Below are 18864 nucleotides of genomic sequence, written 5' to 3'. Positions count from 1 at the left end.
ACATAAATACAGTATCTATCAATATAGGTGACGATAACAAGTGATGGCCATTAAAGGCTTCTTTAGCATTATTTTAGCGGCAGGATATTATGCAGGCAGCACTCAGATTGTCTTTATCACAATAAACGCCATAACTGAAATGTATAAGGCAATATAGTTAATAATGTAGTCTGTGAAAAAGAACCGACAAGAATAACAATGGAACGGACATTAAACATAAAATGTACAGACTAGATTGTTAACTATATTAACTTGTACAGTTCAATGATGTCTTTTATTTTGAAAAATCAGAGTTAGCACTGCTAGCATAATATCCAGCTGCTAGAAGAATAGTAATGAAGCCTCGAATGGACATCACTAACGATAACTGACTTTTTTGTCAACTGAAAAGACAAGAGAATTGTGAAGCCAGCGAAGTGTTTGTCTATCCTGAACAAAACCGAATATCCACCAGAACCGTTTTATTTTAGGCTTTCTATTACGTAGCTACGTAGGGTTATAGCCAGCAAAGTGTTTGAATCTCAGGCATAATACGTTTTGACTGTTACGGGAGGCAAACACGGGACCGGTTGTTTCGGAGCCTGTGTCTCTAACCACTACGCTATTTAACAAGGGGCAGTCATTCAGTCTGTCAGTCAGGCACTCACTCAGTAAGAGACATTCACTCTTCTACGTAATGTGAACAGTGCTCACAAAACGAGGTGGAAACAGAGCTGCACTTTCTAATCTCCTAACAAAATGTATGACAACATTAGAAACACATGTTACTCACATTTCCCTTAGATCAGGCAGACGCAGAAAAAATGTATATACAAATCAAACACTGATGAACTCAACGTATCTGCTTGGTGAAATACACAACATGCATCCAAGGATTTATTTATTATCTTTTGCCAGCCATCCTTGAACTATTAGCAACGTGTTACACCACAACAATTCTTGCCTATTCTTCTTTGAAGCTCCATCCAGTTGGATAGAGGCCTTTGATGAACCGCAATTTTCAATTCTTTGCACATATGCACACGAATACTTAACGCAATGATATTGTCGGTTTTATATTTGCAATTAATTTAGCACCATGTGCAGATTAGATTTTTCACTTTGACATTGCAGACTTATTTGTGATGATCAGTGCCAAAGCCCCCTGATACATGTTGCTTTCATAAAGTAACACAATAAAATGAAGATAAGTCCAAAGGGGTGAATACACGTGAGAGACACTGGCTTGGAAAATGGAAACAAATGTTTCTCAAGTCAATAATGCCTTTTAGATTGAATGACATTGTATTGAAAGAGACAGATAAAGTGTGAGAGACGGAGAGGGGGGGGGGCAGGGAAACCATGTCCATGTGCACCACTCAGTAGAACGGCTCCGCCTTTAGCCAACCTCTAAGCTTGGAAAGGAATATGGATGAACGAGAGGAAATGGCTGAGCCCTCCCTGCCTCTTCCTTATGTGCACACACACAGATGTAGCCGCAGACACAAAACGCTAGCTGTCAACCTAACACGCACGCACGCACTAAAATGTCAAGGCAGAGAGAAAGTGGTAGACATCTCAGACAGACAGACGGAAAGACAGTTAGACATTCTGGCCGTTTGAAGATGCCGTGTACCCACACAGACATAGAGAGACAGAGAGAAAGACAGACAATGTGAGGGAGAGAGGGACAGCAATGAGTCATGGAGACATGTCACCTTCTGTCTCTCTCACGTTCTCTTTCATACACAACCTCCCAGAGAGCCAGACGAGAGCCTGACAGACAGAATGGAATTGGTCTGAAAACAAATGGAAAGACAGAGAGAATGCAGAGAAAAAAAGAGGAAAGACAGTAGGAGAAGAGGGATGTATAAAGAGTGATCTTGCAGATGGAGTCAGGCGGCACTCTCTTCCATTCGGTCTCCCTCCCTCAAAGAGCTCGACTGCAGTGTCTCAGTCTTCATAAGCATCATCCCTCTCTTCAATTCCCACTCTTCATCTCAATTCCCCCCCCTTCTCTCTCCCTCTCCCTCCCTCCTCTCATCTCCCTCTCTCTCCCTCTCCCTCCCTCCTCTCCTCTCATCTCCCTCTCTCTCCCTCTCCCTCCCTTACTCCCTCCCTCCTCTCATCTCCCTCTCTCTCCCTCTCCCTCCCTTACTCCCTCCCCCCTCTCATCTCCCTCTCTCTGCCTCCTAACCACATGCAACCCTGAGGAGAATACATCAAATGGATAATGGTGCTCAGCCCAACCCAGCAGGGTCGAAATATATAGTGGAGAATATATACCTGGAGAAACAGATAGCATTGAATCTAAACTGCGGTCCCTGAGACAACTGCAGCTTCCAGAGCGCAGGAGCAAACTGCCGATCTGCAATACTTCGACATCCATAACAATTCATCGAACGCAATCCAGCTTGGGCATTGGCACACGGGGGGGGGGGGGGGGGACAGGAGAGCACCCTCAGAACAGACGTCCGCTATGTACTGCCGGTCAAGGGCCACCGCATCGTAGAAACAGAGGAAAACCTCCAAATGAGACTTTGGCATGACTGCTTTGAACACAAACACACATTCAGTTACAGCTTGTACCAAAATATCTCCCGTGCCTTGCCTTGCTTTGGCCCAACTACCACGGGCGCCACTTTCATCGGTATTTCACCTCCCCCGGAAATGCAAGACCTATCAGTTAACCCCGGCAAGTGATGGCTGGACACACGCGCCTCTCTTTTGCTCAGAAGACGGAGCTCTCGCTGTCACTCAGTCAGTGAAGCAGGAAAGAAAAGGAGCCTGTGAAGGACCAAGAAGAATATAGCAAGGGGGACGAGAGAGTAGAGAGAGAGAGAGAGAGTGGTGCTCTGCCTGTCAGTCATTCTGTCAGTATCTGTCAAGCGTAAAAAAACGACTGACTGGCAGGGAGACTGTCGGTAACGATGCGAAAGCGTTGGCTGTATGTAGCCTGTGCTCTCATGCCTACCAGAAAATCCACCCCGTTTTAGACAGGTTAGGAGATGTCCTTCTCTCTGCCCACTCTCCTTCTGACACACAACATGCTTAAAAGAATAGACTGACCGCATTCAAACGCACGCACACACACACACACACACACACACAGTAAGTTAACAGAGCGCTAACTTGATGTGAATGCCAATGAAACACATACACGTACACAAACGTGAGTTACTGTGACGACCTGATATATTCACACATGCTAAAGCGACACGACTGGGGGACAAACACACTGTGTAGGCATGTGGCGCATCCACAAACGCACAGCTCTGCCGTCGCTGCTACAGTCCGTTGGTACCGTCCCTCTGTTTCATAACTCCATTATTCCTGTCTAAGTGCGTATTTTAATTATCCACATCAACTCTGGGACGCCCAATTCTTGATGAGGAACATGCTTCGTCACACGACTCTCTCAACCAGGACCTTTTCCGTCAGAAACCTGCACGCCCAAAGGAGAGCGTGCTTCCTGGGCAATGATAACAATTGAGCTTGCATTTGCCTAAATCGCCACAAGGAGTTGCTAGGCGGTCAAGCATCCCTACTTATCATCCCCGACGTCTCACACTGAATGGGGCTGAATCACTTTGCACCCGAGTTAATCTACTAATTCCGATGAGGAAAAATTACGAGCCAGAAAACGTGACAGACTAAAAAACATTCATAATGTCATGACGATTTTGTTTCGTTCATTTTCCTTCCTGTATGCAATTATGTGCATCTATGCTAATCTTGTATTCTTGTGCCTCCTTATCTTTGGCTGACTGGCACACTAACCCTAACCCTAACCCTAACCCTAACCCTAACCCTAACCCTAACCCTAACCCTAACCCTAACCCTAACCAATGTTTGTGCTGACCACCTCCCCTCTTTGCAAACTAACCAACGCCCAGACACGCCCAAATAGTTTGGCCTGAAAGAAATCTTAAATGATGTGGTAGAAACCAATCTCCAACGGCTCTGGAGGAAAACAGGCTGTGACTCTAGTCGTATGGTTTTCAGACTGGTACTAAGCTAAAGCAAGCCATCCCAATCATAACCACACAAAAAAGCTTATTTGAAAAAGTGTTATTGGGCGTATTTATTCTGACACGTGAAGACCCAAAATGTATCCATAGGTGTGGCATCTTGTCAATTGAAAATAAGCTGTATGTTTACTGACAGTCATGAAAAATAGCACGCTAGCTAATGATGTAGCTGTCAGCTAGGTGCTGCAAAAGAGCCCAGCAGAACATTTTCCCACTTGGGACACCTTCACTGACTTGCTTCTACCAAAAATCAGGTGAATTAAGTCTTGATATACAAATCCAGCATTAAATAGGTAGATAGAGGTGATGTAACAAGAGCTTGACAACCAAACGACTGATTTGAACAAAACTTAATATGTCGCATCAGCAGACAAGTGTCTAAATGCAGTATTTTTCAAGAGACCGGGGTTCAATGCCCGTCTCTACCTTTAACCACTGTCTCCTCTTTACAATCTCCCTATAATTGCTGTCATTAAAAGCCTTGAAGAAAAAATCAAAAAAGCATCTTGTCATACAGATACAGCACTGACTGAATTACACTCATAGTTTACATTTGACTTGTTTCTGTGTGTGTGTGTGTGTGTGTGTGTGTGTGTGTGTGTGTGTGTGTGTGTGTGTGCGCCTGTGCATTTGTGTGTGTCTTTGACTATCATACGGGGCGCAGTGGCTGTGTTCCACAAGCTTGTCAACTAGCATAAATAAACACACAGCAGAGCCCCCCTCTAGGAATACACACACACACACACACACACACACACATACATACACACACAGGCCGACACTTGGATAACAAACGTGACATTAACCAAGTGTAATAACATGATTTTCTTAGATCAAGTGTGTTTGACTCCCTCCCTCATGTTTGAACAAGTCATTGGGAGGATAATGTGAATGACTATATTTGGCTGAGGGCGTCCACAGCTTATTAATAGAGATGGATTCATAAAGGTCCCAATATTACGGCTATTACAACTTCAGTAAAACACACAATGGATCTATTACTTCCAGCTATTAGCAGAAGTATGGCCGGGCGGGGCGGGGGGGTGTGGGGGGGGGTTGAGGGCACACGAGCAAATCACATTTGATTTGATGTGAAAACAAAAGAGCCCACGAGAGAGGGGGGGAAATGGATGACGAGGGAAAGACAGCGGGTGAGTGTTCTGAGAGAAGAAGGCAGGATGAAAGAGGGAGGATGTTCGACAGGAACAGGAAGTGAAGAGGAGGGAAAGAAAGAAATGGAGGAAATTAGAGGAGTGTGGGAAGGAGGGAGAGGATGCTTTGTCTGACCGGGTCCTGTTGGGTGACGCATTCCTGATGAAAAACTCTCAGATGCTATGAAACATCCTTGTGTGTGTGTGTGTACAGCACATTCTATTTTTCAAAGCATTCAGTAGGATTTTGTATCTGGAGTTGTCTTGGCTACAGTGATGGTCTGCCTATGGCTGGAATAAAAATAGCTTAGTAGGTTTTCTGTTACCTCAACATAACATTTTGTCAAAATATAGTAAGTAGGTGTTCAAACTGTTTCAAACATGTTTCTCGCCATATCTGATGTAGAAGGGATGGATAGAGCCAAGAGAAAACGAGTTTCGATCAGTGAAAAGAAATTGAGAAAAATCTGTTTACAGCTTAGGGGGAGGTGAAGCTGACTTGCACAAAAATAATACAGCACTACTATAAAAAACTATTCTGTTGCGTTATAGTTTCAACATATTTCCTTTTGTGGGTGCATATTACACGTGTGTGTGTCTGTGTGTTTGTGTGTGTGTGTGTGTGGTTTGTACACAATGACTGCAGAAGGTTTTGGGGTGCAGAGAGAAGGGGTCTTCTGCCTATGTGCCACCCTTGCAAACCCAATGCAAACTGGCTCCATGTCAATGCACATTCACCTCTAGAGACCCAGAATATTCTCCAGACACACACACACACAGGGGGTAGCCGAAGCTCACAGGCCACACACCAACACACACACACACACACACACACACAGAGCAAGCTGCCTGCATGAAATATTCAGTGAATTTCTCAACATGTGCTCTTTCCCTTGCGCACGTGTAGGAGAACCAAAAAAATAGGAGAGCCAGGAAGGAGGGAGCAAGAGGAGGGGGAAGGAGTCAATGAGGGCAAACAGCAGACTGGAGAGCTAGAGAGACAGGCAACGAGTGAGTGAGAAAGAGAGAGGAGAGAGAGAGAAAGAACCCAGCTGACTTCATTCCAAGCAACTCCCCTTAGCAACAGCCACAGCTCTGTCTGTGCCCCATTGGCCGGCTGACAGCACACATCACAATCCCATGCACAGCCCTTTAGCCAATCAGCAGGCTCCCAGGAGCTCTGCGTTTTGGATTCCATTTTCACCATGGCAACAAAACCCTGCTTCTGGCCTGGAGGTTGGCCTATGAAGAACTGTACCCCCACCACTATAACACCATTATAACAGAACTGCCCCCCCCCATACACACACACACTCCCTATTGTACATGGTTGCTTTCTACAAATACACACAGGATGCACTGGGCCTCCAACTCAAACAAAGCCAAAGCAACTAAAACTATAACTACAGAAAATAAACTGAAAAATAAATGGGCACCACTGCCATATTAACTAACTAATGAGACCAAAACACTTAGTGTTCTCATTCCATTGACTTCTGCCCACACCTGGATGTGTTTTCTATTCCCACAGAAACTATGATGCATGGTGGCATTTAATAACACAAAAACAATTCCCTCCGTCACATCAAAGACTTTCAGAACGTTCTCTGAACATTTCAGGAACGCCACAATTCCTTGACACTCTTCCTGAGCAGGCTCCATTTTCATTGTGCCTTGTCCTAATGGACTGCCTGACTGTCAGCGTTGTGCGAGCGCTGTGTGAACGTTGGACAGGGTTAAAGGCTGAATGTCTGTTAGGGTGTCATCTTTCACATGCATAAAACATGAATAGGTGTAACAGCTCCTCATTCAGATAAAAAGGGATTATGATGTTCATCAAACACACACACTGCTGCTACACTCTTTGTTCTCTCACACACAGAGAGAGAGAGAGAGAGAGAGGGAGAGAGAGACAGAGAGAGAGAATATATCAAGAGTCACTGAATTGTTGTTGTCTCTCTGTTGCGAACATGTGCAATTGGGCTGTACTCTGCTGGCAATACTCTGCCCTCATTCAGGGGGGTTGCGGTTGGTGGGTGTCCCTTTGGTTGATGCCTGGCAATGTGGGTGGATTGATTTCCTGCCTGTTGGGCCCTGTCCGGGGCCTCCCCCGGGTAGGGCCACAGTGTCACCGGACCCCCCCGTCTCAGTTCCAAGGTCTTACACTGCTTTACTATTGTGCTGGGGGATTGGCTCAGTTCTCCTTCCCCACTAAGTTCTCCTTCTCCACTATAAATCGTTGTTGATATGAGGAATGCATTTTCTGAATTTTCCCAGTCTCCTCCCGTTTTAAACTATAGGAGGATATGAGGTCCTGGTCCACACCTGCGGAGTACCTGGTTTGGGGGGCCCGTTGCTGTCCCTGTCCTTGTTCATGTTGTCATACTTCTGACCTAGTCTAAATTTAAATAGACTCTGGATTTAGCCCACATGCATTTATTAATTATTCCAATTGGACTCTTAATATCTCACCCGGCACAGTGAGAAGAGGACTGGTCACCCCTCTGAGCCTGGGTCCTCTCTAGGTTTCTTCCTAAAATTCGGCCTTCTTAGGGAGTTTTTCCAAGCCACTGAAATTCAACACTACTGTTGTTTGCTCCTTGGGGTTTAAGGCCGGGTGTTTCTGTAAAAGCACTTTGTGACAACTGCTGTTGTAAAAAGGGCTTTATTAATACATTTGATAGATTGATTGATCAAATACCAAGGCTGGCTGAAGCTCACATAGACACTAAATAGGAACCACTCTCCACTCAAGACAAGTGATGAATGAGTCTGGACTTCACAAGACAAATGTGTCTGTTCTCTTTGGGCATGTGTGTGTGTGTTTGTGTGTCAGGAAGACTGTTTTATGGGTGTGAGTTAGTGTGTATGTGTGTGAGGAAGTCATCCATTTGGGCTAATATGACAATGGCCACACAAGACACCAGAAACTCTAGTGTGTGTACGCACAAACACACACACACAGAGAAGAGAGGGGCAGTCAAAATTAACTGTGGGTAATTTAAAGTAATGACAGACCAACTCATGAGGTTAACTTTATTATGACCTGTGTCCACTCTTTACCTACCACACACACACACACGCACGCACACACACACGCTGAGGTAGCCCGTTAATCTCATGTGAGGAGGTTCTGTGGTAATCCTAATCCATGCTGAGATCAGTGGGGAACTAAGAGCTTGTTATCGACTCATCTTCCAAGCTGTGTAGGTTGAATGCTAGCCTGGCTTCCGGTCCAATTGGGTTAATGTTCCACCCTCTCCTTGTCATCTACACCAGACATGCTTACTGAGTGCTCAGAGTGGAATATTAACCAAACCCCACTTGTAGCCGGGCTAAACTGAATGACGGTCAGCACGATGTTGTCAATCAGGACCGGTTTTCATGTACTACTAATTTCACTAGGTTTACCACAGCAGGAACATAATCCTGTGAACATGAATTATTAGATGCAAAATACTGAACGACACCTTTGGGTTAGAGCACTTTTGCTTTTTGTTATTTCACGTGGAATTGTTTGTGGCATAGGCGTATCATGGTCCTTTAAGCAATTTTGTTTTCTATTTTAGGACATACTGGGGCTATTTGAACAAATATAATGGGATGAAAAAGTGTATTTGCCCTTTAGGTGACTCCCATAATGTTAATAAACACACCTTAACACACAGTTTTTAAGAGTCTGTAAAAAATCTGCAATGTGACAGACTTAGGTCAATGGTTTGTATTTGCTGAAATGCCTGAAAATGTGTCTTTGAATAGCAATCTTGCAATCTTGCTCACAATCCCTGTTAAGGTGTCCTACACAGACTGTGGGTGTCATGGAGGGAAAGGGACAACAAGAATGTATTCCTGAGTCATAACGTTAAAAATGTGTAGGAATTAAATAAGCAGTCCTCCATGGACTGGCGCTGGTCCACGGACCGGGGTTTGAAAAATGCAGAGTCTGGGACTATCAAGAAATCAAGAATGCATATTTAAACTGCAAGATACATCATCTGCAAGCCTTTTTAAACACCCAAAACACATTTGCATTTCTGCTCACCAGGATCATTCCTGCAACACAAGCATGATTAAATTAGGATGCATGTAGTTGATGCCGGTAGAGTGTCTATTGATACAGGTGTATAAACTGAGCGGAATGTATTAGCCTGTCTACCTCTCTACAACACAGTGCATCATTATGTCCTGCTCTTATCTCTGCTGGTGTGGGTGTGTTTAAGATGGGTTTTCCTGGAGTCCAGGTGGCTGAGCAGAAGCATTCCAAATTGAGTTACCTGCCATAAACACTCACATGTTTACCTAGTGGGGACATGAAAGTTGACTGCTATAACCAATCCTAACCTTAACCTAGCCCGAAATCTAACCTTAGGTAACCTAGCCCGAAACCTGGCCATTTGAGGCTTCATTACTGTTCATTGAAATATATAAGGCAATTAAGTTAACAATCTAGTCTGTACATTTTATGTTTAATGTATGTTCCAATGTTGTTGTCTGTTCGTTTTTACAGACTACATTGTTAAATATATTGCCTTGTGAAATTCAATGATGGCTTTTATTTTGAAAAACAAAATCTGAGTGCTCCCAGCATAATATCCTGCTGCTAAAATAACACTAATGGAGCCTTGTTTGGCCATCACTATTAGAAACACAAACACACTCACACAAACACAAGCCACACACTAGCTCATACACAGTGTGTATAAGGTTATTGTATGCCTGATAATGTGTTTGCTGTTCTGAGTGTCTCTGTGTCCTAAGCCTGAGCACTGTTGGAGCAGCACTGTCTGGCATTAGCCGGGTCACCTGGTAAGTCCCCATCTCTCTCCCTATCTCTCTCTCAGACATGGAGTATGCTTTGCACCCAGGGAACATGTTTTGTCTGCTGAGTCCAAACCCTTCATTAAACCTGAGCCTCTCCAAGACTCTGTCATTAGATTTGCTTTGGCAGCTGAAAGACGTGAGACGGGCCGGGCTCCAGGTCGCCCCTTACTGACAGCTCTATGTAGCTACATCTCCCAGGCTGCACTGCTTCACTGCCTCTCCAGCCGGGCCGGGGGTAAATGAGTTCTTTCTGGGGGCAGAGGAGTGGGTACTGTGTGTTGGTGTGTGTGTATAGAGACACTGTGGAGGGAATAGTGTGTGTGTGTGTGCATGTAGATAGACTTTGTGTGGAGGGAAGCCTGTGTGTGTGTTTGTAAAGAGACTGTGCATGTGTGTATTTATTGAGAGACTGTGTATGTGTGTGTAAGTGTGGGTAGAAAGACTGTCTATAGAGGCTGCATATATGTGTTTGTGTGTGTGTATAGGAAGACTGTGTGTGTCTGTGTGTGTGTGAGGCGGAAAAGGGGCGGAGGAGATTGACTGTGATGGATCTACTAAGCAGGTATCTGGCTAATGTCTACATCTGTTTGTGTGTGTGTGTGTGTGGCTGCTCGGGACAGACTCCATTTTGTAAGATCATTTCCACGACAACAAGGCTTCTACAATGACCTCTGTTTGTGTGTGTTTCCCTACAACACAAGGAGACCAGGGGGTAATATGTTTTATTCCTTCAATTACCTCATCACAATACTTTTTTTAAACAACATTATTTTGTTTACCTTACCCTTCTCTCATTACAACATGAAGACTGGCAGAGATAACCTTCACATTTTCGCACAGAACACTGATTTAACACACAAAATAAGATGGAAGAATGTGCACCAGCTAACAAAGGCAACCATCTGTGGCGCCAATCTTGATCAATCATCTGTTACTTACTGTATCAGAATTGTGATGTAGGAAACATTAAAAGTAAGAAAACATAAGAATAGCTAGTTGCAATCCTTAGGAGGTTATCGAGATATTTTTCCTTGGTGCTCAGAACGCAGCCTCTGTCGAGTGGCTGCTGCCCTTTGTGTGCTATATTTTGGATGAAATGCAGACATTTCACACAACTTAGCTACTGAATTTTAGAAGCACATAACTAGCTGGTGATCAAAAACAGATCAAAATATCAAGACACCTCCGAACTGGTAACTAGACAGTGGGACTATAGTGCTCTGAAAACCCTGTTTGTCGTCCTGTATTTAAAACGATTCACATCCTGGAACTGTAAATGTGTACATCAGCTGCAATCCATGTACAGGTTATACTCAGAGAGGTCTACAACCAGCAGCAACACGACACCCGAGTAAAATTCTTGGTTTCGGTGTGTAAAGAGTTCTGTGAAACGAAGAGTATGGGGGAGTAAAAAACTTTGCCATCAGGCCCCATTAACAAACTTGAATCTAAAAATGTGGATATTTGTCAAATCCATTAGGATTTATTTATTGCCACAGGCCTAAAATGAAGCAACTGAAGTCAGATTAGATATATTAGGCAGTTTTCTCTGCATGGTTTCCATTTCGTCCAAGAAGTGAGTGCTAAATGCTACCGCCCATTCAAAAGAGCTGGTAGCTGTAATCAGAGGTTGAACAGTAAAAAAATAATTGTCTGATCCACCCTATACAGTCTCGGCCTATCAGGATTCAGGGTTCTAACCACCCGGTTCGTAATGTTCCCTATACAGTCTCGGCCTATCAGAATTCAGGGTTCAAACCACCCGGTTCGTAATGTTCCCTATACAGTCTCGGCCTATCAGCATTTAGGGTTCAAACCACCCGGTTCGGAACGTTCCCGATACAGTCTCGGCCTATCAGCATTCAGGGTTCAAACCACCCGGTTCGTTCCCTATACAATCTCTGCCTATCAGCATTCAGGGTTCAAACCACCCGGTTCGTAATGTTCCCTATACAGTCTCGGCCTATCAGCATTTAGGGTTCAAACCACCCGGTTCGAAACGTTCCCGATACAGTCTCGGCCTATCAGCATTCAGGGTTCAAACTACCCGGTTCGTAACGTTCCCGATACAGTCTCGGCCTATCAGCATTCAGGGTTCAAACCACCCGGTTCGTTCCTTATACAATCTCGGCCTATCAGCATTCAGGGTTCAAACCACCCGGTTCGTAACGTTCCCTATACAGTCTCGGCCTATCAGAATTCAGGGTTCAAACCACCCGGTTCGTAACGTTCCCTATACAGTCTCGGCCTATCAGCATTCAGGGTTCAAATCACCTGGTTCATAACGTTCCCTATACACCATATCCATAGGGCACTCTCCTCTCCTTTCTCCATCTCACCTCCCTCCATCCTCCCCTACTCCCTCTTTCCCTGTCTCTGGCCCCTTTCATACAAAGACAGGGGGGGGGGGTGCACAAAGGCCTGGGAGCTGTAACTCTGCCCAGGGGGAATGGAGGGGGAGACGGGGAGCAGGGGCAGTCAGAGGGTGGGTAGAGGAGGGGGTTCGGGGTAACATGAGAGCAGAAAGCCAGAACAGGAGCCAGAATGCTGGGGGAGGGTAGCAGAGATTGGGAAGGGGAGAACACTGGTGATTTCTGGGGTAGAATTTTAAACAAGGGGCTCGGGGAGAGGCTTAAAAACACAACAATCCAATCATGTCAGTTTTCTTTAAGCTGAAATAATGCCAGTAAACATGAACCAAGGGGCAGAGATGATTTTAGCATGCCGACCCCACATTATATTGCAACCCTAAAATAATTGCTCTGTGTCTCCATGTTCAATGTACGCTATTCTCAGGGATGTTTTTATTGCTTTCCAATATGCCCAAAAGAACAAGACGACAGAGGTCACATTCTTTTAGAATTACTAAAACACAGACAGTCATTATTTACAACAATCTAACACACAGCAACCCAGCTCTATTTGACGTCCTCTCTACTCCTCTACTCCTCTCTCCTCTCTCTGTCAAGCCAGTTTCACACAGGGGTTATATAAACCAGCCAACACACAGTACAGGAGCTCCTCCCTCCTCCCCTTAACATCTCTGCCTCCCACAGCGTCAAGACCAAAACCTCTTTGTCCCTCCATCTTATTTCAGATCCTCCCTTTCTTTCACAGATGTCCATCCTTTGCCTCCTGTTTGATCTCAACAACAAGCCCGTTCACTAAAGTGATCCCATCATGACACACACACACACACACACACACACACACAGTTGATAAGCCAGTGACTTTAGCAGGTGGGCACAGTGGATGATGTCAGCTCCTCCTCTGTCTGATCCTCTCCTCTCTTCTTCCTCCTCTCCTCCCTCACTGTGACACTCTGTTCCATTTCTCCATGAAGAGGAGACGTGTGAGAGCTGATCTCTGTCTCTCTCTTCCCTCCTCCCACGGCTTCCTGCTGTTGCTTCCTCACCCTCCCTCTCGTACTACCTCACCTCTCTTTGAATACTTTCAGAGTGGCAAAGACGTTCTACAGAACATGGCTATAGTGATTAAAATGAAGGGCAACAAGAGGAGTCATGAAAATGGCTGACAGAATAAGAGAGAGAAAGAAAATAACTAAAGAAAAATAGAAGGTGACCCTGGGTGTGTGTGTGTGTGTGAGATGGCTGCTGACCTTCATTCAAGGTAACCTTAAGGGTGATATTGAGACAATTGTAAAGAGGAGGAAAGTCAGATCCTCCAATCAAGCAGCAAACATCAGACATGTATAACGTCACAATCCCACTTCCTGTAACATAATACAGAACGCTTGTGCACAGGATTCTAGAACCATGTTCTTCCTTCAGGCCAGTTGCTACAACCAACCCTCCCCCCTGCGACACACACACACACACACACGGCGCCAGTGTTTGGCAGGAGGTCAGCGTGTGGATAGAGCAGATTTATGGCCAGTGGAACTGTAATAAAGCTGACAGAGTGACTCGGAGACCCAGGTGGGAATGTGGGAGAAGAGGCTGTCGACAGTGTGTGTGTGTGAGAGAGAGGTCTGGGATCTTACAGAGAGCGTGGTGTGAAGACTGTCAATAGATGTGTGTATAAGAGCAAGATTAAGAGGGAGACAGGGGTATGGGGGGTGTTGAGAAGTGTGTGTGTGTGCGTGTTTTGTCTGCTCACTCCCCAACAAAAAGCATCCACACTGAATAGAGATGCTCCCAGGCAGGGCCTCTCTGCCCCGGCACGGGGCCACAACGCGCTGTCTGGCTCCCACCCAGAAACACAACATAAAGCCCCCCTGTGACATCATGTCATGCTTTAACAAATAGGAGGGAAAAAACAGGGGAGCGAGCAACAGAGAGACCGAAAACAGCACTTGGAGAAAGATGGAGTGAGAAACAAACATGGCAGAGCGATTAGGGGAGAAAGATGGAGCAGAGAGCCAGGGCATCAGGCCAGACCCAGCCCAAATCAATGGACCGCACACCCAACTGGATCCCCTTTGGAGGGTTAGGGGACACACAGGAACATCTAACCCAGAGTGAGCCAGCGTCAGAACACACACATCACACTGTCCAGTCCTGCTCCAAGGGAGAGGTCAGAAAACACACTGTAACTCCTTGTCGCTCTCCTCCATCACAACCTCTCGATAAACCACAGAGCTGTGATCACTGCATAGACATGGACATGGAGGCTAACAGGCCTCAACACTGGAGCTGTGAAAGCAGCCAGACATGCAGAAAACCGCAGATGTCCACAGACATCCCCAAACACAACCATGGACATATAAAAGACAGACATATACAAAACCGCAGACATATGTCGACACACAGACATACAGATACACATTCTTACCTGGCCTGGACACACGTGCTTTGACCAGATCGCCCCCTACAGGGGGGAAAACGCCATAGCATTCCGTCAATGCGTGAAGACGGCCCTAAAATGAAAGTGTATCAGAGGTAAATGCAAGATAACCCAAGAAATACCAAACGAGGTTGGATATCCAGGATGACATACTAACCACAGTCCCTCTTGAACACTCCGTCTCGATTGGCTCCATGCTATGGCTGCCTAGCCCCCGCCACGCCCCCGGAGTGTGGGCTGGGCATCTCCCACCTCTGTTCAGGAGATGCCAGGCTGTGCCTTGGTCAAAAGCATAGCGAGGTCCTGTCATCACGGTAGGACTTGTTTCGCTGTGAACAGAATAGCATTTTAGTTCAGTGTCGGCTGTAGAGGTCGGAGGCTCTACAGGCTACGGGACGGCTTCTTTTCACAGGCTGTAAGGCTGCTCAACTCGGCAACCCGTCCCTTCCATCCATAGTCCATACACAGCTGTCACTTTATATCATGCACACCTGCCACTTTTACACTGCACTACGGTTGTATAGTTATTATTATTGATGTGTGTTTCTGTATAGTGTTATTACCGATTGATTGTGTTATCTTTTAATTTTATTATAATTACCTTTACTTTTTAACCGCACTATCGGGAGTAGGAAAACCAAGCATTTAATTGCCACAACTTGTTATTGCAAATGACAAATAAACCTTTTGAACTTTTTGAACTTGAGGCCTAGCATGAGGGGGAGGACTTACGTTGTCGTCCGAGGAGCAGGCATGGAGCTTACGTGGACGTTGTGGTAATTAATAAACACATTCATTTGTTGTTACAGATGAGCATGCTTGTCTTGAGTGCCTTTGCAAGCAACTTCAGCCAGGCCAAAACAATGGAGTCACTCCGACACTCGTCTGAGTGCGTATCGCCCTCTAGTGGATTCGACATGGTAGCACATGAGCTTTCCGAGGTCACACACCTGTCCACCCTCTATTGCAGAGTTGTCAAACCGGTTCCACGGAGGGCCGAGTGTCTGCAGGTTTTAGTTTCTTCCTTTAAATTGGTTCCCAGTCCAGACCTAAACAACCAGGTGAGGGTAGAACCTAACCAAATAGTGACCTAATTAATCAATCAATTTCAAGCTGAGAGCAAAAACATGCAGACACTCTGCCCACTGTGGAACCGGTTTGACACCTGCGCTCTATCGCATCAGTACCCGAGGAATTGCACCCATTTTGTAGTGTTGAAGTCTAGAACTAAAATGGACGGAACAGTGACAGTCACTGACCTATATAAAGTATTACATAAGATATTATTGGATATAAAAATCCATCATTATAGAATGAGTAGCAAATATAATACTTAATTCTTGATTACTTATGTTTTCACACTCTTTGCTGACACAGAACAGTGCTACCAATTGCCTTGTGAAGTCATAGAATTAGTTGAAATGAATAGCAAGACGTGACAGTAGCTGTCAACCAACAAAGGCTATCCAACTTGATAGTTTGAGCAATTCTGCCTACAAAAACAGGCAAAAATGTCCGGAACCAGATGCACAAAGCTGTCAGACCTGAGATTTGTAAATAATGCCAAAGGTGGTTTTACCAAGTATTCACTCAAGGGGGTGAACACTTATCCAAACAACACATATTTTACTTATACCTTTGGTTTCACATTAACAGAATGCTGTGCACCTTCAGAGTGTTGTGTATTTAATATCAGTCAAAGGGAGAGAATCCCAATTGCTTATCATTCCAGAGTGTAACAAAATTATTGTGTGTGTCCCAGGGGTTAAATGTCTGCAATTAACTATATAGTATGCACAAAAAATTGCCCTTCAATTATGCATGTGCTAAATAATCTCAGCCAATTCCTTTCTCGGCATCTACTGGTTATAACACGATAATAAAATATTGCCTGAGGGTAATAACTCATTAATTACTGTAATGTGTACAAGTTAATGTATTAAATGACTGTAACAGTAACGTTTTGTAAGCTTGTAATGTCTTCTTCGTTAAGTATTCGACCTTATCATCTAGCTGTCGCCTTGATGCAAATAAACATATGGGGTATGCAATGAACTGATAACCCATATCTACCAACTAAATAAAAAGCTTTAGATGAACAATTACATTTGAAAACTTCTAGAAAGCACGGAAATGCAAAGCCATATCAAATCCACCCATAGACCTGCTGCGTCCTCTGGTGGCGAAAAGACGGACGTGCTTGAAGTGGGCGGGGACAATATGCGAAAGGAGAGGGAGAAAAAAATATATAGAAAAAATTCAAACGCTTTTCCTGGAAAATTCTACGGAACCCGCCACAACTTCACCACATGACATTTCAGAAAGAAAATGCGACACTCCTTCCCCGAACACTAGAAGGCCCAGATGTCATTCAATGGCCGCGGTTACTTAACCATTAATTAATTAAATACCACAGACACGACATTTTGGACCCTGGAAATGCCGAGAAAGATACAATTGGGTTTGATCACGTTTAAGAACAACCGATATAGCAGCACGCCAAAGCGTGGGCATTTCAGATTGCAACATCGCGTACTCATACCAGGTTCCCGTAAACCCATCGCTCTTGATGACCTCATCGCAAACTTTTTCGAAATGACAAATTGTTCAAGATAACGTACACAAATAGCGGAAACACAACATGCAAACGTGTTTTCTACTTTTGCGACAGTCCAAGTCTACTTAGCTAGTACCATAAAACTTCTCGTCTATATTTGCACATTGCTGCAACCATCTATTACATAGGCTACTACAATGTAGCCTAATTAAGAGATCATTAGGCACGTTGGTACAGTACTGGGTATGAAGTCAGAGTGGGTGCATACCAGTTATTCGATCTTAATGTTGATTACGTTAAACATCTTTTGATAGTCATTCTGGTGATAACTTCTAATTACGAAACATCACATGCCTGTGTTTGGCTATATCAGTAAAGTAATTCTCATTTTGACTTACCTGTTTGTGCATGCAGATTTCTCATGGGAGGTGCCGTTGCTGCGCTCATTGTTAAAACACAGTAACACAAATAAAATAAATAAAACATATCCTCTCTTTACAAATATCGCTCGTTCCAACAAGCAGACCCCTAAAACGTCCACAAAATTAACTAACAGGTAAATAATGTTCCGATGATCCATCATCCATTTGGAAAATGTCGGCTGGTAGAAACTGTACACGCAGATACGTTATGAAATCGCAGCTTGGGAGAGATAGGAGCGTTTAAGAATATCCCATGGGTATGGAATAACGATCAGCCCGTCTTGTTACATTTTCGAAACCGCGAACAGTATTATTTAATCTCGCACAGTCATATCGTTTTCCAAAATGAATGTACAACCCTCTTGCAGAACAACTGAACACCCCTTTTCAAAATCGCCAATCCACGTACGTAGCTGCAACAACCGGCGGTATAGGCTATATGCGTGCATCGCGCACGGGTTTGCCACACGCATGTTCAATCCAAACACGCGTTTAGATATCAATACATTTCAGAAAGACACAAGATCACAGACGCGATGGCTATTAAGAAATTGCGCAGTTCTTAATCCATTGAAACGCAGTCTGCCCCCCCCCCGGGCTCTTCTCTTCCTCCTCCCTCTATCTTTCCCTCTCTCATGCAGGTTTATTTTCGGGGGACGAGTCTTGGTCATAAACTGCCCCGCCTCCGTACTCAATGGCAAACACACTGTAAGACTTGACCAAATTCCATTTAGTGCTCTATTATTCAGAGCACTAAAAGAACAACTGACCCTGATTTGGCCGTTATTTAAGTGTTTTCTCAACTATTTCTGGTATAGCACCAGCTGGACATGTTTAATATAAGTCCATTGGGACCTTTTGGGGATTTAAAAAGTATGTTTAATAGAATGTTTTGATAATAATGATTTCCTTTGGATAATTCAACCACTGTAGGTAATGACATTTGTTCTACCAAGTTAGAACATTATTTTTTTCTAAAACATTTCTATAAGAATGTCCGTAGGGCTCGTTTTACAGCATTTAATTGAACAAACAGATGGGAAAGGCTTGCTTCCAACAGCAAAGCTACTCCTAGAAATACCAGAGCAGGATAAAAA

General features: G+C 44.5%; 1 protein-coding gene across 1 annotated transcript in view; it reads right to left on the bottom strand.

Moving 5' to 3' along the window:
- The window catches only part of kdm6ba (lysine (K)-specific demethylase 6B, a), a 76229-nt gene extending 57848 nt beyond the window's left edge, over positions 1-18381 (bottom strand). The window contains exons 1-3 of the mRNA XM_034290809.1: positions 17744-18381; positions 14946-15117; positions 14777-14861 (exon numbers count right to left, since the gene is read on the bottom strand). The gene's annotated coding sequence lies outside the window, so the exon portion shown is untranslated. The remainder of the gene's footprint in view (positions 1-14776; positions 14862-14945; positions 15118-17743) is intronic.
- Positions 18382-18864: the final 483 nt, after the last annotated feature.

The sequence above is a fragment of the Esox lucius genome, chromosome 24 (assembly GCF_011004845.1).
Source record: "Esox lucius isolate fEsoLuc1 chromosome 24, fEsoLuc1.pri, whole genome shotgun sequence".
Taxonomy (NCBI): Eukaryota; Metazoa; Chordata; class Actinopteri; order Esociformes; family Esocidae; genus Esox; species Esox lucius.
This window is presented reverse-complemented; position numbering and strand designations above follow the sequence as displayed.